The sequence below is a fragment of the Dipodomys ordii genome, unplaced genomic scaffold, assembly GCF_000151885.1.
Source record: "Dipodomys ordii isolate 6190 unplaced genomic scaffold, Dord_2.0 Scaffold61, whole genome shotgun sequence".
In the NCBI taxonomy this organism is placed as follows: domain Eukaryota; kingdom Metazoa; phylum Chordata; class Mammalia; order Rodentia; family Heteromyidae; genus Dipodomys; species Dipodomys ordii.
The window spans coordinates 285,423-291,144 of NW_012267277.1; positions in this window are offsets into that span (position 1 = coordinate 285,423).

Genomic DNA, 5,722 nt, shown 5'->3' on the forward strand with positions numbered 1-5,722 from the left:
CGCTCGGCAGGTGAGACCCCGGCGTCCCCGGGGCCTCCGCGCAGACACCTCGCGCCCGAGCGCGCGGCTCCGAGCCACCGCCACCAATTCTAACCGGACGTCCACCTTTCCTGTCCCCACGGCCCGCCGCCGCCCCGCCCCGAGCCCCCCAGCTCCTGCGGCTTGAATGGGGGTCATCCAAGCAGAGAAAAGACACCGCTGCAGTCAGGCGTGGCTTCAGTCCCGGTCCCCTGGCAGCACGGACTGTTTGCTGGAGACCAGAAGGCGGGAAAGAGCGGCTGGCAGCCGGCAGCACACGCCCGCCTTCTCAAACAGCTCCCAAGCCTGCCATTTTGCAGATGTGGAAACTGAAGCTCGGGGTCCAGGCTCAGGCCGCTTCCTCAATACGTGGCAAGCTGGCCCGGGGACTCCACGGCTCACACCTCCCCCTTTCTCCTGCCTCTGCCCTGATTCCCAGACCCTGGGGGGCAGGGGAACCACACCCCCAAACACCCACTGTGCATTTAGCCCTGAGGTGGGTGTACAGGACAGGGTAGAGGTTTGCCTGGTCTCCTGGCAGGAGCACCCTGGATCAGGAGGAGTTAACTTGCCACCACCTCTGCGCCCCAGATGCTCTAAACCATGACTCATCAGAGCACGTGGCTGCCATTAGAGCTGTCCCTTCACAAAGGCAGAGGGACAGAAGGAGAAACTCCAACTGGCCTGGATTGGTCCTGAACTCCAGAATAACAGAAAAGGAAATAGGCTGGGGGCAGCCTGCAGGAGCAGCCTTGGTAGGAAGAGGACTTGGACCAGATCCCAGGGAAGCCAGGCAGGTTGGGCTTGGTAGTGGGAGTTGGAAAAGCTTTAGGGATTATTGCTCACATCCAGATCGGCTGCCTGGAAAGGCAATTGATTTGCCGCCCATATGTGAGCAGCAGCCAGATGCTCACTTGCTAGAGTCATCCCACCTCTGGGAGCCTCATGTAGGCACACACACAGACACACACACACACACACACACACACACACACACACACACACAAGAAGCTACAAGAAGCAGGCCACAATGACATCTACCAAGGACAATGAGGGATCCAGATGCCTCCTGGAGGAGGTAGGCATATTGCTGAGCCCTGAAAGTTTGTATTGTTGATGAAATTTACTAGATGGAATAAATGGGCAAAAGCATGGGGGGGGGGCAGGCAAGGGCACACTGGTGGCCGCTTGGCATCTGTAAGGCTGGAGGACCCAGCAGTGTGTATAAAGAGTTCTAGGAAAGAGACAGGCCTGAGGCATTTGCCCATACTGTTCGTCGATAGGGTAAATTAGACTTTGCTGGAGAACCACGCAGCCATCCAGGTACAGAGAACAAAGGAAGGTTTATTGCCAGAAAAGGGGTCTTCAAGACCCCTTCTCACAAGGGAGAAATGAGAAGAAGCACTGGCTATTGTCTGGGGTGACCTGTATAACCTAGGAGGTCTAGGATGGCTAGAAGGGGCTAGGAGGGAGAGACCCAGTTGTGGGCCAGGGGCTTCATCATGGTGGACTAGGATTTATGGCTGCTGTCCAAGTAGTAGATAAGGGGTTCTGCAACTGCCCAGACATGAAGGTCACTCTAAGGGGCTCTTGTTGCCTTATGTGGTGGTAGCTACCCCAGAGCAGTGCCATCCCAAGACAAAGGGGGTGGAGGGCTGATTATTTGCTGCCTTTACTATATGGGCCCAGTGTTGCCTAGGAAGGGAGCATGCTAAGCTGTGGGGCGGGGAAGGAGTGGACTAAACTATGGGAAGGAAACTCATTTCGCTAACACTGTTGCTTTCCCTTAGAACAGACATTCCTTCAAAGAATGTTCATTCATGGAGTAAATGGACTCAGAAGCTACCACTGCAAAGCCTCTTTCCTAAAGAGAATATAAATTTGCTAAGATAAAACTACCAAGGTCAAGGCTGGCGCTTGGTGGCTTACAGCTCCTATAATCCTAGCTACTCAGAAGGCTGAGATCTAAGGTTTGAAGCCTGCCCAGGCAGCAAAGTCCGTGAGACTCTGTATTGCCCATTAATCACCAGAAAGCCAGAAGTGGAGCTGTGGCTCAAAGTGGTAGAGCGCTAGTCTTGGCCACAAAAGCTCAGGGACAGTGCTCAGGCTCTAGGTTCAAGATCTACAACTGACAAAAATAAAAATAAAAAATAGCCAGGGACCTCCTGAGCCCAAACTCCTTCTTGCTCCATAGTTCAGATGCAACCTCTTCTGGGAAATACCTTGTTGGATCTGGGGCTTCTTAGTACCTACTGCCCTAATTCTCTTTGACTTGTCCTAACTCTCTGGGTTGTCACTGTGAATGAGGTACATGTTTGGGGTGGGGGCTGGAAGAAAGTTTGCATGTGACTCTGGCTGTTTCTGACATCAGACTGGGTGGAACTTTATTGACTACAGGGCCAGTCACATTCATCTCTATAACTCAGCGTCTGACATAAACATGGAGCCCAGCACTTTACCTTCTGAGATAATTATTAAACAATGGCCAACACATAACAAAAGCTTCTTAAAAGCCTTACACAGTATTAAGTGTATAACATGAATTATTTTATAAAATTGTCATGTGTGTATGTGTGTGCACATGTGCGTGCATGCATACACATATGCCTATGTACACATGCAAGCTTCGATTCTGAGGGTTTGAACTCAGGGCCTTGCACTCTTACCTGGCTTCTTTACTCACAGCTGGCATTCTATTACTTCTGGCTTTTTGTTGGTTAATTGGAACTAAGCGTCTCAGATATCTGCCTGGCCTGGCTTTAAATGACAATCCTGAGATCTCAGCCTCCTAAGTAGCTAGGATTAAAAGAGAGAGCCACAGTGCTTAGTTTACTTTTTTACTTTTTTTGTCAGTTGTGGTGCCTGAACTCTGGTTTGGGCACTATCCCTCAGTTCTTCAGCTCAAAGTTAACACTCTACCACTTGAGCCACAGTGCCATTTCTGGCTTTTTCTGCTTATGTAGTGTTGAGGAATCGAACCCAGGGCCTCTTGCATGCAAGGCAAGCACTCTACCACTTACCCACCTTCCCAGCCCCTAATTTTTACTTTTAAGTATCTCTCTAGGCCTCAGTTTCCCCATCAGCAAAATGGAACTAGTAACACTGCCTACTTTAAAGGGCTATGGTAGTAATTAAGAGTCCTTACATACACATAGGTAGAATGCCCAGAATAGAGAGTGTGGGCCTGATGAGGATGCTGTTCTCCTCATTTTACAGATGAACATGACCTGACCGAGGCCAGCAGCAGAGCTGCACTTAGACCTGGAATACTCCGGTGAGTCAGGGCATTGCACTAGTCCACCATTTGGTAACTGTTGCTCATGGAGGATGATTCCCCAACCCAGGACAACCTGAGTCACCAGCATTGTTTCTGCTTCCCAGCACAGGTGACCCTGCCTGGATTGCCTGCTCACCCCAGAGAAACTGGGTGCCAGGGGCTGGGAGAGCATCCTGCATCCTGCTCCCTTCCTCCTCTGTCAGGGAGCCTGATTTCTGGCCTGGAAAACCCTAGAGATGCCAGGCCTGCTTTTCTGCCCCATTTTCTCCTCAATCTGCAGGAACAAATCATCAGGATTACCATACCTCCTGGTAGCCCAGATGACCATGTGGGCTGCTTTCATCCATGTCTTCACTCATCTTAACATGGCCCTCAATCCATATTTGTGGAGTGAACTTCCTCAGAATGTCCCAGAAAGTCTGAAGTAGCATTACCTCCCATCCTACAGATGAGAAAACGGAGGCTTGGCCCTAATGTAAGGGACCAAGGTCTAGCTTGAATCCAATAACCTGATTCTTATCATTTAGGCCAAGGTCTAATCATAACTTCAATCCATAACTTGATATCTTATCCTCAGGGAAAGGGAAGAGGAAGGGTGGGAAGAAGAGGTGTTTGAAACTGGAGGATTACGGAATTGAGGTGTGCAAGCCTGTGACGAGTAATGCCCTTGTCATAGAAAGAGCTTTAAGCTGGGAAGCCAGCTCCGTCTCACCTCTGTGAATCTCAGTCTTCTCCTCTGCAAAACCACAGTAACTAGGCCTTGTGTGAGTTAACCCCTTGGCCCTGGCCTGACTCAGTTACTTCTTCCAGGCCTTGACCCGGCATGAAATGTTCCTGCCTACCCTTGCAGTTTCTCCAGAACCCTCTCAACCTGGCTGAACTGGTGACTATAAGGCTCCACCCAGCAGGTTACAGGCCCCGGCTCGTTAATTATTCACAAGTGGACAGGCCCATCAATATGGGCCCTTTTAAGAGGGCTATGACAGTCAAAGCTCTTAAATACTCTCTGGCACTGACCCCTTGGGGGAGCATCTGGGCCTGCTCCCTGGATTCCTTCCTTCAATGGACTCTGCCGTCAAGTAGCTGTATGATTTGGGGCATATTGCTGCCCTGCTTTGGCCTTTGGCTTTTCCCCAACCTCACAATAGAGTAATGAGAGGCTGGCTGCATGAGGAGCTCAGTGGTCTTGCCTCCTTTGAAGTTCTTGGTTCAAGCACTGGGGCCCTTATGGGTCTAAGAAAGGAGCTAGGGAAAAAGCATGAGGGACCAAGAACAGTTCTGTCTAAAACAAAGAGTTGGAGCTGAACAGGGGATTTCTGGCACGGAGCACATCCTGTCAGAGGGTTAGCACACGGAGTCCTAGTTCCTCGGTGTCCTAGCCAGGCAAGTCATCCAATTAGTTTGAGGCTCCGTAGGGAGTGGCTTGGAAAGCAGGCTGGAAAGCCAGGGCTGCGCCCTAGCTCTGACATGCTGGGCCAACAACTTTATCTCCAAGTGAGGATGCTGGTTGGTGGTTAGTGACTGCAAGAAGAAATGAGAAAGAACCCAGAAAGCTCTTTGAACAGGGCCTGTTCATGACTCTTTTAGCTTTAGTTTTCTCACCTGTAAAGCAGGAATAACATGATTGTTGTGAGCAATAAATGAGCAAAAGGACCCAGAAATGAACTTAAATCATGCAAAGCTGTCCAAAGAAAGAAAATTTCCTCTAAGAAATGTATTCAGGGCCTCAATCCCTCCCTGCTCAGAGTTGTTTGGAGAATAGTTGATAGTGCATGTCTTGAGCTGGCTGGTGGGGTCCAAGCTTCCTAGCTAGGCATCAATAGCTCACGCCTGTAATCCTAGCTACTCAGGAGACTGAGATCTGAGGATTGAGGTTCAAAGCTAGCCCAGGCAGAAAAGTCCCCACGAGACTCTTATCTCCAATTAACTACTTACAAACTGGAAGTGAAGCTGTAGCTCAAAGTAGAGTGATAGCCTTTTGCAAAAGGCTCAGGGACAGCACAAAAGAGCTCAAGGACAGTGCTTAGTCCCTGAGTTCAAACCCCACAACCTTAAAAAAAAAAAAAGGTCTCCCTCTATGGCAGACCCCAGAGGCAGGGAAGGGAAGCATTCTGGAGGCAGGGGACTAGTTCAGAGGGTGTCTGAGGAGAGGAACTGGGGCTTGGAGCTGGAACAACTGACAGAGGAGGTGGAAGACTATTTACATGCAGTGCTGCTGAGTAGAGCTGTTCATTTCCTTTACTCTGGTCTATGTCCTTCACCATGCCTTCTCGTATCCATATGTAAAGCAAGTGTCCACTCACTTGTTTCCTTAGAAATACAACAGAATTACCTTTGGAGACTTAGCTGTCTGATGGACTGCAAAGTGTTTCTTAATCAAGAATGGACTGGGGGTCTGTCTGCTGTGGTTTACAGGGTGTAGGTGCT